General features: G+C 44.9%; 1 pseudogene; it reads right to left on the minus strand.

The window, feature by feature from the left end:
- Nucleotides 1–5,336: 5,336 nt before the first annotated feature.
- LOC124022907 overlaps nt 5,337–15,302 on the minus strand; it is a 45,725-nt pseudogene continuing 35,759 nt past the window's right edge.

Below are 15,302 nucleotides of genomic sequence, written 5' to 3' on the forward strand. Positions count from 1 at the left end.
AGTCTAGGGGTGAGTCTCAATAGTCTCTAGTGTAGTCTAGGGGTGAATCTCAATAGTCTCTAGTGTAGTCCAGGGGTTGAATCTCAATAGTCTCTAGTGTAGTCTAGGGATGAGTCTCTATAGTCTCTAGTGTAGTCTAGGGTTGAATCTCAATAGTCTCTAGTGTAGTCTAGGGTTGAATCTCAATAGTCTCTAGTGTAGTCTAGGGGTGAGTCTCAATAGTCTCTAGTGTAGTCTAGGGGTGAGTCTCAATGGTCTCTAGTGTAGTCTAGGGGTGAGTCTCAATGGTCTCTAGTGTAGTCTAGGGATGAGTCTCAATAGTCTCTAGTGTAGTCTAGGGGTGAGTCTCAATAGTCTCTAGTGTAGTCTAGGGGTGAGTGTCATTCGTCTCTAGTGTAGTCTAGGGATGAGTCTCAATTGTCTCTAGTGTAGTCCAGAGATGAGTCTCAATTGTCTCTAGTGTAGTCCAGAGATGAGTCTCAATAGTCTAGTGTAGTATAGGGATGAGTCTCAATAGTCTCTAGTGTAGTCTAGGGGTGAGTCTCAATAGCCTCTAGTGTAGTCTAGGGGTGAGTGTCAATAGTCTCTAGTGTAGTCTAGGGGTTGAATCTCAATAGTCTCTAGTGTAGTCTAGGGGTGAGTCTCTAGTGTAGTCTAGGGGTGAGTGTCATTAGTCTATGGGTTAGTCTCAATAGTGTAGTCTAGGGGTGAGTCTCATTAGTCTCTAGTGTAGTCTAGTGTAGTAGGGGTTAAGTCTAGTCTCTAGTGTAGTCCAGGGGTTGAATCTCAATAGTCTCTAGTGTAGTCTAGAGGTGAGTCTCAATAGTCTCTAGTGTAGTCCAGGGGTTGGGGTTGAGGGGTGAGTCTCAATAGTCTCTAGTATAGTCTCTAGTGTAGTCTAGGGGTGAGTCTCAATAGTCTCTAGTGTAGTCTAGGGGTTGAGTCTCAATAGTCTCTAGTGTAGTCTAGTGTAGGGGTTGAGTCTCATTAGTCTCTAGTGTAGTCTAGGGGTTGAATCTCAATAGTCTCTAGTGTAGTCTAGGGTGAGTCTCAATAGTCTCTAGTGTAGACTAGGGGTTGAATCTCAATAGTCTCTAGTGTAGACTAGGGTTGAATCTCAATAGTCTCTAGTGTAGACTAGGGGTTGAATCTCAATAGTCTCTAGTGTAGTCCAGGGGGTGAATCTCAATAGTCTCTAGTGTAGTCCAGGGGTTGAGTCTCAATAGTCTCTAGTGTAGTCCAGGGGTTGAGTCTCAATAGTCTCTAGTGTAGTCCAGGGGTTGAGTCTCAATAGTCTCTAGTGTAGTCCAGGGGTTGAATCTCAATAGTCTCTAGTGTAGTCCAGGGGTCCTTAGGGGGCATGAGTCTCAATAGTCTCTAGTGTAGTCCAGGGGTTGAGTCTCAATAGTCTCTAGTGTAGTCCAGGGGTTGAGTCTCAATAGTCTCTAGTGTAGTCCAGGGGTTGAGTCTCAATAGTCTCTAATATAGTCTCTAGTGTAGTCTAGGGGTGAGTCTCAATAGTCTCTAGTGTAGTCTAGGGGTGAGTGTCATTTGTCTCTAGTGTAGTCTATGGGTTAGTCTCAATAGTGTAGTCTAGGAGTGAGTCTCAATAGTCTCTAGTGTAGTCTAGGGGTGAGTGTCATTAGTCTGTAGTGTAGTCTATGGGTTAGTCTCAATAGTGTAGTCTAGAGGTGAGTCTCAATAGTCTCTAGTGTAGTCTAGGGGTGAGTCTCATTAGTCTCTAGTGTAGTCTAGGGGTTGAATCTCAATAGTCTCTAGTGTAGTCCAGGGGTTGAATCTCAATAGTCTCTAGTGTAGACTAGGGGTTGAATCTCAATAGTCTCTAGTGTAGACTAGGGGTTGAATCTCAATAGTCTCTAGTGTAGTCTAGAGGTGAGTCTCAATAGTCTCTAGTGTAGACTAGGGGTTGAATCTCAATCGTCTCTAGTGTAGTCTAGGGGTTGAGTCTCAATAGTCTCTAGTGTAGTCTAGGGGTTGAGTCTCAATAGTCTCTAGTGTAGTCCAGGGGTTGAATCTCAATAGTCTCTAGTGTAGTCCAGGGGTTGAGGCTCAATAGTCTCTAGTGTAGTCCAGGGGTTGAATCTCAATAGTCTCTAGTGTAGTCCAGGGGTTGAGTCTCAATAGTCTCTAGTGTAGTCCAGGGGTTGAGTCTCAATAGTCTCTAGTGTAGTCCAGGGGTTGAGTCTCAATAGTCTCTAGTGTAGTCCAGGGGTTGAGTCTCAATAGTCTCTAGTGTAGTCCAGGGGTTGAGTCTCAATAGTCTCTAGTGTAGTCCAGGGGTTGAGTCTCAATAGTCTCTAGTGTAGTCCAGGGGTTGAGTCTCAATAGTCTCTAGTGTAGTCCAGGGGTTGAGTCTCAATAGTCTCTAGTGTAGTCCAGGGGTTGAGTCTCAATAGTCTCTAATATAGTCTCTAGTGTAGTCTAGGGGTGAGTCTCAATAGTCTCTAGTGTAGTCTAGGGGTGAGTGTCATTTGTCTCTAGTGTAGTCTATGGGTTAGTCTCAATAGTGTAGTCTAGGAGTGAGTCTCAATAGTCTCTAGTGTAGTCTAGGGGTGAGTGTCATTAGTCTGTAGTGTAGTCTATGGGTTGAGTCTCAATAGTGTAGTCTAGAGGTGAGTCTCAATAGTCTCTAGTATAGTCTAGGGGTGAGTCTCATTAGTCTCTAGTGTAGTCTAGGGGTTGAGTCTCAATAGTCTCTAGTGTAGTCCAGGGGTTGAATCTCAATAGTCTCTAGTGTAGACTAGGGGTTGAATCTCAATAGTCTCTAGTGTAGACTAGGGGTTGAATCTCAATAGTCTCTAGTGTAGTCTAGAGGTGAGTCTCAATAGTCTCTAGTGTAGACTAGTCTCTAGGTTGAATCTCAATAGGGGTTGAGTCTCAATAGTCTCTAGTGTAGTCTAGGGGTTGAGTCTCAATAGTCTCTAGTGTAGTCCTAGGGGTTGAGTCTCAATAGTCTCAATAGTCTCTAGTGTAGTCCTAGGGGTGATCTCAATAGTCTGGTCTCTTAGGGGTGCATCTCAATAGTCTGGTCTAGGGGTGCATCTCAATAGTCTCTAGTGCAATAGTCTGTCTCCTAGGGGTGCATCTCAATAGTCTGCTTAGTCTCCTAGGGGTGCATCTCAAGCTCTGTCTCCTAGGGGTGCATCTCAATAGTCTCTGTCTCCTAGGGGTGCATCTCAATAGTCTAGTTCTGTCTCCTAGGGGTGCATCTCAATAGTCTGGTCTCCTAGGGATGCATCTCAATAGTCTGGTCTCCTAGGGATGCATCTCAATAGTCTGGTCTCCTAGGGCTGCATCTCAATAGTCTAGTTCTGTCTCCTAGGGGTACATCTCAATAGTCTAGTTTGGTCTCCTAGGGGTACATCTCAGTCTAGTTCTGTCTCCTAGGGGTGCATCTCAATAGTCTAGTTCTGTCTCCTAGTGGTGCATCTCAATAGTCTAGTTCTGTCTCCTAGGGATGCATCTCAATAGTCTGGTCTCCTAGGGGTGCATCTCAATAGTCTAGTTCTGTCTCCTAGTGGTGCATCTCAATAGTCTAGTTCTGTCTCCTAGGGGTGCATCTCAATAGTCTAGTTCTGTCTCCTAGTGGTGCATCTCAATAGTCTGGTCTCCTACGTGGACATCTCAATAGACTAGCTTGGACTCCTAGGGTTGCATCTCAATAGTGTAGCTTGGTCTCCTAGGGGTGCATCTCAATAGTCTAGCTTGGTCTCCTAGGGGTGCATCTCAATAGTCTAGCTTGGTCTCCTAGGGGTGCATCTCAATAGTCTAGCTTGGTCTCCTAGGGGTGCATCTCAATAGTCTAGCTTGGTCTCCTAGGGGTGCATCTCAATAGTCTAGTTCTGTCTCCTACGTGGACATCTCAATAGACTAGCTTGGACTCCTAGGGGTGCATCTCAATAGTGTAGCTTGGTCTCCTAGGGGTGCATCTCAATAGTCTAGCTTGGTCTCCTAGGGGTGCATCTCAATAGTCTAGCTTGGTCTCCTAGGGGTGCATCTCAAAATTAGTAAAAAATAAAGAAAAACCCTTGAATGAGTAGGTGTTCTAAAACTTTTGACTGGTACTGCATATGTATATATATATAAAACACACCACTAACTGATCATTTTAACTAAACATACCTTACCCATGCAGATTAAGAGACTGTATTTCAACCATAAACAGAGAGAAAGAAAACACGTCACAACCACAATACCGTAAATACAGCCGTTATTTATCAGTGTAAATCAATACCGTAAATACAATTTATCAGTAAATCAATACCGTAAATACAGCCGTTATTTATCAGTGTAAATCAATACCGTAAATAAATTTACAGCCGTAAATACAGCCGTTATTTATCAGTGTAAATCAATACAGCCGTTATTTATCAGTGTAAATCAATACAGCCGTTATTTATCAGTGTAAATCAATACCGTAAATACAGCCGTCATTTATCAGTGTAAATCAATACCGTAAATACAGCCGTTATTTGTAAATCAATACCGTAAATACAGCCGTTATTTATCAGTGTAAATCAATACCGTAAATACAGCCATCATTTATCAGCGTAAATCAATACCGTAAATAAATTTATCAGCGTAAATCAATACCGTAAATACAGCCGTTATTTATCAGCGTAAATCAATACCGTAAATACAGCCGTCATTTATTTATCATACAGCCGCGTATTTATCAGCGTAAATCAATACCGTAAATACAGCCGTTATTTATCAGTGTAAATCAATACCGTAAATACAGCCGTCATTTATCAGCGTAAATCAATACCGTAAATACAGCCGTCATTTATCAGTGTAAATTTATACAGCCGTTCATTTATCAGTGTAAATCAATACCGTAAATACAGCCGTCATTTATTTATCAGTGTAAATGTAAAATACCGTAAATACAGCCGTTATTTATCAGTGTAAATCAATTAAATACAGCCATTTATCAGTGTAAAAAACAAAAACCCAGAACTGTTCTGCCGTTCGCTGATCCATCTGCTGGTCTCGACGGTTCAGACCAGAAAGGTTTCCGTCTACGATGAGCAGTAGAAAGCAACAGCATCTTTATATACTACAAGGTACATATTTACATGACACACACACACACACACACACACACACACACACACACACACACACACACACACACACACACACACACACACACACACACACACACACACACACACACACACACACACACAACACACCTTTACAAATCCACAGCGCTAACAACAGCGGACCCTAACAAGCACTACTTTATACCCAGGGCCCTATGGGACTCTGGTCAAAGGTAGTGCACTACTTTATACCCAGGGCCCTATGGGACTCTGGTCAAAGTAGTGCACTACTTTATACCCAGGGCCCTATGGGACTCTGGTCAAAAGTAGTGCACTGTATAGGGAATAGGGTCCGCTTTGGGATGCACATCCTAAGTTTAAAGGGGTCCACGAAGAGAGCCAGGGTTCTGTCTCCGGTCGCCACGGTGATAAGACCAGGTAGGTGATGGTCAAACTGTTTAGGGGTTTGTTCTTCGGAATGTCAGAGAAGAGATGTTGTCTCAGAGGTTAGGGGTCACTTCCTGGCTTTGCCCTTTCCTTTGCCTTTGCCCTTCCCAGAATCCCCGGCTGTTGTCTTCTCCTTCTTGGGCTCCTTGGAGGGTTTGGCCTTCTTCAACTGTGGAGAGGAGAGTGGAGGGAGAAACAGGGGAGGAGAGGGGAGGGGGGAGAAACAAGGGAGGAGAGGGGTGGGAGAAACGGGGAGATGGGAGGAAGAAACGGGGGAGATGGGAGGAAGAAACGGGGGAGATGGGAGGAAGAAACGGGGGAGGGGAGGAAGAAACGGATGGAGATGGGAAGAAAACGGGGAGATGGGAGGGAGAAACGGGGGAGATGGGAGGGAGAAACGGGGAGATGGGAGGGAGAAACGGGGGAGATGGGAGGGAGAAACGGGGGAGATGGGAGGGAGAAACGGGGGAGATGGGAGGGAGAAACGGGGAGATGGGAGGAAGAAACGGGGAGATGGGAGGAAGAAACGGGGGAGATGGGAGGAGAAACGGGGAGATGGGAGGGAGAAACGGGGAGATGGGAGGGAGAAACGGGGAGATGGGAGGGAGAAACGGGGGAGATGGGAGGAAGAAACGGGGGAGATGGGAGGGAGAAACGGGGAGATGGGAGGGAGAAACGGGGGAGATGGGAGGGAGAAACGGGGGAGATGGGAGGGAGAAACGGGGGAGATGGGAGGGAGAAACGGGGGAGATGGGAGGAAGAAACGGGGAGATGGGAGGAAGAAACGGGGAGATGGGAGGAAGAAACGGGGGAGATGGGAGGGAGAAACGGGGGAGATGGGAGGGAGAAACGGGGAGATGGGAGGGAGAAACGGGGAGATGGGAGGAAGAAACGGGGAGATGGGAGGAAGAAACGGGGGAGATGGGAGGAAGAAACGGGGGAGATGGGAGGAAGAAACGGGGGAGATGGGAGGGAGATATGGGGGAGATGGGAGGGAGAAATGGGGGAGATGGGAGGGAGGAAGAGAAAAAGAGAAAAGTAAAGTTATTATCCGATTAAAAAATCACCAGCGCTATTAAAAAATAAAAAAAAATAAAAAATGCCATTTAGCAGACGCTTTATCCAAAGCGACTTACAGTCATGTGTGCATACATTCTACGTATGGGTGGTCCCGGGGATCGAACCCACTACCCTGGCGTTACAAGCGCCATGCTCTACCAACTGAGCTTTCAGGCCAAGGAATGGATTGTCCATCTTTCTGAACGAGAATGTGTGTGTGTGTGTGTGTGTGTGTGTGTACACACTATACAGTATGTACAGGTAACTGCCAAGATAAAGGAAACACCAAGATAAAGGAAAACCCAAACATAATGTAAACACCAAGATAAAGGAAACCCCAACATAATGTAAACACCAAGATAAAGGAAACCCCAACATAATGTAAAACACCAAGATAAAGGAAAACCCCAATATAATGTAAACACCAAGATAAAGGAAACCCCAACATAATGTAAACACCAAGATAAAGGAAACCCCAACATAATAAAACACCAAGATAAAGGAAAACCCCCAACGTAATGTAAACACCAAGATAAAGGAAACCCCAACATAATGTAAACACCAAGATAAAGGAAACCCCAACATAATGTAAAACACCAAGATAAAGGAAACCCCCAACGTAATGTAAATAACAAGCTCTGGATAAGAGCGTCTGCTAAATGACTTAAATGTAATGTAAATGTAATAAAGGAAACCGCCAACGTAATGTAAACACCAAGATAAAGGAAACCCCAACATAATGTAAACACCAAGATAAAGGAAACCCCCCAACGTAATGTAAACACCAAGATAAAGGAAACGCCAACATAATGTAAACACCAAGATAAAGGAAACCCCCAACGTAATGTAAATAACAAGCTCTGGATAAGAGTGTCTGCTAAATGACTTAAATGTAATGTAATAAAGGAAACCCCCAACGTAATGTAAACACCAAGATAAAGGAAACCCCCAACGTAATGTAAACATCAAGATAAAGGAAACACCAACGTATAGTGTGTTAATAAGGCGTTGGGTCACCAGCAGCCAGAACGGTTTCAATGCACCTCGACATGGATTCTACAAGGGTCTGGAACTCTACCGGAGGGACGTGACCTCGTTCTTCCACCAGAAGGGTCTGGAACTCTACTGGAGGGACGTGACCTCGTTCTTCCACCAGAAGGGTCTGGAACTCTACTGGAGGGACGTGACGTTCTTCCACCAGAAGGGTCTGGAACTCTACTGGAGGGACGTGACCTCGTTCTTCCACCAGAAGGGTCTGGAACTCTACTGGAGGGACGTGACCTCGTTCTTCCACCAGAAGGGTCTGAAACTCTACTGGAGGGACGTGACCTCGTTCTTCCACCAGAAGGGTCTGGAACTCTACTGGAGGGACGTGACCTTGTTCTTCCATGAGAAAATTCCATGTTTTTGGTGAAGCTCTAGAATCTCCCAGAAGTATTCAGTTGGGTGGAGATCTGGTGACTGGCCAGGGCACACGGTTTACACCTTCCTCAAACACCATTCAGAGACCACTGTTGTCCTGTGGGATGGGGGTGTTATCCTGGAAGAGACCACTGGTGTCCTGTAAATACATTTGATTTGAAATGCTAGTGGTCGTGACTGAAGGCAAAGAAATGAGAGTCGTCTATGGGGGTGTGGTTTGATGTGGGTGTGTCTTTGTTCGTCCAATCACAACAAACAAGGGAAAACATGAAGTAGAGAGGAAGGGGTGAACAGAATGTCAAGCCAGCCTTGACCTTGTGTTTAGCCAAGCTGACAGCAGCTACCTAGCATAGCTTGGCCTTGACCTTGTGTTTAGCCAAGCTGACAGCAGCTACCTAGCATAGCTTGCACCTGACCTTGTGTTTAGCCAAGCTGACAGCAGCTACCTAGCATAGCTTGGCCTTGATCTTGTGTTTAGCCAAGCTGACAGCAGCTAGCTAGCATAGCTTGGCCTTGACCTTGTGTTTAGCCAAGCTGACAGCACCTACCTAGCATAGCTTGGCCCTGACCTTGTGTTTAGCCAAGCTGACAGCACCTACCTAGCATAGCTTGGCCCTGACCTTGTGTTTAGCCAAGCTGACAGCAGCTAGCTAGCATAGCTTGGCCTTGACCTTGTGTTTAGCCAAGCTGACAGCAGCTACCTAGCATAGCTTGTCCCCCCTGACCTTGTGTTTAGCCAAGCTGACAGCAGCTACCTAGATTAGCTTGGCCTTGACCTTGTGTTTAGCCAAGCTGACAGCAGCTACCTAGCATAGCTTGGCCTTGACCTTGTGTTTAGCCAAGCTGACAGCAGCTACCTAGCATAGCTTGTCCCTGACATTGTGTTTAGCCAAGCTGACAGCAGCTACCTAGCATAGCTTGTCCCCGACCTTGTGTTTAGCCAAGCTGACAGCAGCTACCTAGCATAGCTTGTCCCCGACCTTGTGTTTAGCCAAGCTGACAGCAGCAAGCTAGCATAGCTTGTCCCCGACCTTGTGTTTAGCCAAGCTGACAGCAGCAAGCTAGCATAGCTTGTCCCCGACCTTGTGTTTAGCCAAGCTGACAGCAGCAAGCTAGCATAGCTTGTCCCTGACCTTGTGTTAAACTATGCTAGCATAGCATGCAAAGCAAACCCGCCCAGTCTTTTCCCAGACAACAGAGTGCTACCACATGTTAACAGGTAAAACGTGATTGTAATCAAAACAAGTCAAGTCACTAATCAAGTCTCTGCTAGGTAAAGCCCCGCCCTATCTCAGCTCGCTGGTCACCATAGCAGCACACACCCGCAGCACGCGCTCAAACAGGTATATCTCACTGGTCACCATAGAAACACCCACCCGTAGCACGCGCTCAAACAGGTATGTATATCTCACTGGTCACCATAGCAACACCCACCCGTAGCACGCGCTCAAACAGGTATATCTCACTGGCCACCATAACAACATCCACCCGTAGCACGCGCTCAAACAGGTATATCTCACTGGTCACTCCCCAAAGCCAATTCCTCCTTTGGCCGCCTTTCCTTCCAGTTCTCTGCTGCCGATGACTGGAACGAACTGCAAAAATCACTGAAGCCAGAGACTCAGATCTCCCTCACCAGCTGTCAGAGCAGCTCACAGATCACTGCACCTGTACATAGCCCATCTATAAATAGCCCATCTATAAATAGCCCATCTAACTACCTCATCCTCATATTGTTATTTAATGTAATTGCTATATTGTAATTACTTCGCCATCCATGGCCTATTTAATGCCTTAACTCCCTTATTTGACCTCATTTGCCCTCACTGTATATAGACAAGCATTTCATCTGCTAAACCATGTGTATGTGACAAATAACATTTGATTTGATTTAGTTTTCTTTTGTTCTATTGTGTTATTGACTGTATGTTTTTGTTTATTCCATGTGTGACTCTGTGTTGTTGTTTACTCTCTGTGTTGTTGTTTATCCATGTAACTCTGTTGTTGTTTACTCCATGTGTAACTGTGTTGTTGTTTACTCCATGTGTAACACTGTGTTGTTGTTTACTCCATGTGTAACTCTGTGTTGTTGTTTACTCCATGCGTAACTCTGTGTTGTTGTTTACTCCATGCGTAACTCTGTGTTGTTGTTTACTCCATGCGTAACTCTGTGTTGTTGTTTACTCCATGTGTAACTCTGTGTTGTTGTTTACTCCATGTGTAACTCTGTGTTGTTGTTTACTCCATGTGTAACTCTGTGTTGTTGTTTACTCCATGTGTAACTCTGTGTTGTTGTTTACTCCATGTGTAACTCTGTGTTGTTGTTTACTCCATGTGTAACTCTGTGTTGTTGTTTACTCCATGTGTAACTCTGTGTTGTTGTTTGTGTCGCACTGCTTTGCTTTATCTTGGCCAGGTCACAGTTGTAAATGAGAACTTGTTCTCAACTAGCCTACCTGGTTAAATAAAGGTGTTCTCAACTAGCCTACCTGGTTAAATAAATGTGTTCTCAACTGGCCTACCTGGTTAAATAAAGGTGTTCTCAACTAGCCTACCTGGTTAAATAAATGTGTTCTCAACTGGCCTACCTGGTTAAATAAAGGTGTTCTCAACTAGCCTACCTGGTTAAATAAAGGTGTTCTCAACTAGCCTACCTGGTTAAATAAAGGTGTTCTCAACTGGTCTACCTGCTTAAATAAAGGTGTTCTCAACTAGCCTACCTGCTTAAATAAAGGTGTTCTCAACTGGTCTACCTGCTTAAATAAAGGTGTTCTCAACTAGCCTACCTGCTTAAATAAAGGTGTTCTCAACTAGCCTACCTGGTTAAATAAAGGTGTTCTCAACTAGCCTACCTGGTTAAATAAAGGTGTTCTCAACTGGCCTACCTGGTTAAATAAAGGTGTTCTCAACTGGCCTACCTGGTTAAATAAAGGTGTTCTCAACTGGCCTACCTGGTTAAATAAAGGTGTTCTCAACTAGCCTACCTGGTTAAATAAAGGTGTTCTCAACTAGCCTACCTGGTTAAATAAAGGTGTTCTCAACTGGCCTACCTGGTTAAATAAAGGTGTTCTCAACTAGCCTACCTGGTTAAATAAAGGTGTTCTCAACTGGCCTACCTGGTTAAATAAAGGTGTTCTCAACTGGCCTACCTGGTTAAATAAAGGTGTTCTCAACTGGCCTACCTGGTTAAATAAAGGTGTTCTCAACTGGCCTACCTGGTTAAATAAAGGTGTTCTCAACTGGCCTACCTGGTTAAATAAAGGTGTTCTCAACTAGCCTACCTGGTTAAATAAAGGTGTTCTCAACTAGCCTACCTGGTTAAATAAAGGTGTTCTCAACTAGCCTACCTGCTTAAATAAAGGTGTTCTCAACTAGCCTACCTGCTTAAATAAAGGTGTTCTCAACTAGCCTACCTGGTTAAATAAAGGTGTTCTCAACTAGCCTACCTGGTTAAATAAAGGTGTTCTCAACTAGCCTACCTGGTTAAATAAAGGTGTTCTCAACTGGCCTACCTGGTTAAATAAAGGTGTTCTCAACTGGCCTACCTGGTTAAATAAAGGTGTTCTCAACTAGCCTACCTGGTTAAATAAAGGTGTTCTCAACCTAAAGGTGCCTGGCCTACCTGGTTAAATAAAGGTGTTCTCAACTAGCCTACCTGGTTAAATAAAGGTGTTCTCAACTGGCCTACCTGGTTAAATAAAGGTGTTCTCAACTGGCCTACCTGGTTAAATAAAGGTGTTCTCAACTGGCCTACCTGGTTAAATAAAGGTGTTCTCAACTAGCCTACCTGGTTAAATAAAGGTGTTCTCAACTGGCCTACCTGGTTAAATAAAGGTGTTCTCAACTGGCCTACCTGGTTAAATAAAGGTGTTCTCAACTAGCCTACCTGGTTAAATAAAGGTGTTCTCAACTGGTCTACCTGGTTAAATAAAGGTGTTCTCAACTAGCCTACCTGGTTAAATAAAGGTGTTCTCAACTAGCCTACCTGGTTAAATAAAGGTGTTCTCAACTGGCCTACCTGGTTAAATAAAGGTGTTCTTCTAAAGGTGTTCTCAACTGGCCTACCTGGTTAAATAAAGGTGTTCTCAACTAGCCTACCTGGTTAAATAAAGGTGTTCTCAACTGGCCTACCTGGTTAAATAAAGGTGTTCTCAACTAGCCTACCTGGTTAAATAAAGGTGTTCTCAACTGGCCTACCTGGTTAAATAAAGGTGTTCTCAACTGGCCTACCTGGTTAAATAAAGGTGTTCTCAACTGGCCTACCTGGTTAAATAAAGGTGTTCTCAACTAGCCTACCTGGTTAAATAAAGGTGTTCTCAACTAGCCTACCTGGTTAAATAAAGGTGTTCTCAACTAGCCTACCTGGTTAAATAAAGGTGTTCTCAACTAGCCTACCTGGTTAAATAAAGGTGTTCTCAACTAGCCTACCTGGTTAAATAAAGGTGTTCTCAACTAGCCTACCTGGTTAAATAAAGGTGTTCTCAACTAGCCTACCTGGTTAAATAAAGGTGTTCTCAACTAGCCTACCTGGTTAAATAAAGGTGTTCTCAACTAGCCTACCTGGTTAAATAAAGGTGTTCTCAACTAGCCTACCTGGTTAAATAAAGGTGTTCTCAACTAGCCTACCTGGTTAAATAAAAGCCTACCTGGTTAAATAAAGGTGTTCTCAACTAGCCTCCCTGGTTAAATAAAGGTGTTCTCAACTAGCCTCCCTGGTTAAATAAAGGTGTTCTCAACTAGCCTCCCTGGTTAAATAAAGGTGTTCTCAACTAGCCTACCTGGTTAAATAAAGGTGTTCTCAACTAGCCTACCTGGTTAAATAAAGGTGTTCTCAACTAGCCTACCTGGTTAAATAAAGGTGTTCTCAACTAGCCTACGTGGTTAAATAAAGGTGTTCTCAACTAGCCTCCCTGGTTAAATAAAGATGTTCTCAACTAGCCTACCTGGTTAAATAAAGGTGTTCTCAACTAGCCTACCTGGTTAAATAAAGGTGTTCTCAACTAGCCTACCTGGTTAAATAAAGGTGAAATAAAAAAAAATAAAAAAATCAAACCCTCAAGTCACGACAGTCACTTACCAAACTCGGGTTTTGGACGAGACTAGACTTTATAACCAAAATTATCCACAGCAGGCCGTCTATAACCACCAGAGAAGATGACAGCCGACCGATCAATAATGTTTGTGACTCATATCGATGCCACAGCAGGCCGTCTATAACCACCAGAGAAGATGGCAGCCGACCGATCAATAATTTCTTCTCCAATAAGTTGAAACAAATAAAAATAGTAAATTATTTCAGAAAAGTGGGGGGAGGGGAGGGGTTTATAATTGGGACCGTCTAGAAGTGTGTTCCTCCTTACTTTGATCATGGCGTCAGCTGCAACACCTTCTTCCTCCTCCTCTTCCTCAGGCTGTTCCTCTTGCCCTTCTCCTCCTGGTTCTGTCTCCACCCCCGCCACGACGGCCCTTCTTGATTGGTTGGAGGGAGTACGGTGTCAGGTGGGTCTCCCGGTTATAGGCCCTCGTGAACGCTGATTTCACCTGGGCACAGATCAGATTAACAATAACACCATTATTACAATCCCAGATTAGATTAACACCATTATTACAATCACAGATCAGATTAACACCATTATTACAATCACAGATTAGATTAACAATAACACCATTATTACAATCACAGGGGTCACGCCCCACCCCTCCCCCGTCCTCTCTGACCTTGGGGTCTAGTTTAGCGTAGGGGTCAGGCTGCCCCCAGAGGCTGATCTCCATGAGGCTGTCCACATCCTCTCTGACCAGGTGGTAGTCGTCTAACAGCTGGACGGCCTGACCGCCCCCTCCGCCCCTGCCTCTGAAGAGGACACAACAGGGCCATGCGGAGGTACGGAAGGTAGTCCAGGCTCACTGCCTGTCTGCTACTTAATGTCCTGGAGGAGAGAGGAGGAGGGGGAGAGAGAGAGAGTGAGGGGAGGGGAAAGAGAGAGTGGGGAGGGGAAAGAGAGAGTGGGGGGAGGGGAAAGAGAGAGTGGGGGGAGGGGAAAGAGAGTGAGAGGAGAAAGAGAGGGGAAAGAGAGAGTGAGGGGAGGGGAAAGAGAGAGTAAGGGGAGGGGAAAGAGAGAGTGAGGGGAGGGGAAAGAGAGAGTGAGGGGAGAGAGAGAGAGAGTGAGGGGAGAGAGAGAGAGAGGAGGGGAAGAGAGTGAGGGGAGGGAAAGAGAGAGAGGGAGTGGAGGGGAGAGAGAGAGTGAGGAGGGGAGGGGAAGGAGAGAGAGAGTGAGGGGAGAGAGAGAGAGAGAGTGAGGGGAGAGAGAGTGAGGGGGAGGAGAGAGAGAGAGTGAGAGGGAGGGGAGAGAGAGAGAGTGAGGGGAGGGGGAGAGAGAGTGAGGGGAGGAGGGGAGAGAGAGAGAGGGAGGAGGGGAGAGAGAGAGTGAGGGAGGAGGGGAGAGAGAGAGTGAGGGAGGAGGGGAGAGAGAGAGTGAGGGAGGAGGGGAGAGAGAGAGTGAGGGAGGAGGGGGGAGGAGTGGAGAGGTAGAAGGGGGAGAGAGGGAGGGAATATGTTCAATAGAAAATTTGTTGCAGAACATTAAGTAACTAATGAATACACCCCAGATCAGACTGTGTGTATCAGTTACATGAACACAACAACTAATGAATACACCCCAGATCAGACTGTCTGTATCAGTTACATCAACACAACAACTAATGAATACACCCCAGATCAGACTGTGTGTATCAGTTACATCAACACAACAACTAATGAATACACCCCAGATCAGACTGTGTGTATCAGTTACATCAACACAACAACTAATGAATACACCCCAGATCAGACTGTGTGTATCAGTTACATCAACACAACAACTAATGAATACACCCCAGATCAGACTGTCTGTATCAGTTACATCAACACAACAACTAATGAATACACCCCAGATCAGACTGTCTGTATCAGTTACATCAACACAACAACTAATGAATACACCCCAGATCAGACTGTGTGTATCAGTTACATGAACAACAACGTGATTGTGGCTCGTCAGATTAATATAATAATTCGATTTAAAAAACGTTTACTTTTGCAAAGAAGGAGGAGGATTTCCCCCCTAATAATCCTGTCGCCATGGATACATTTGAAATCAGAGTGCATGATGGGACTTTTTTCGCTTCCACCACAGCGACCATGTTATTTCTCAGAATACTTCTCCGATTTCTGACTACGGGATAAAGTTTGTAATGAAACAATATATATATATATTTATAAATTAGAAACTCACTTCACGCAACGCCGTACAACATCGAGTCTCGCTA

This window comes from Oncorhynchus gorbuscha, unplaced genomic scaffold (genome assembly GCF_021184085.1).
Source record: "Oncorhynchus gorbuscha isolate QuinsamMale2020 ecotype Even-year unplaced genomic scaffold, OgorEven_v1.0 Un_scaffold_1478, whole genome shotgun sequence".
NCBI classification, from domain to species: domain Eukaryota; kingdom Metazoa; phylum Chordata; class Actinopteri; order Salmoniformes; family Salmonidae; genus Oncorhynchus; species Oncorhynchus gorbuscha.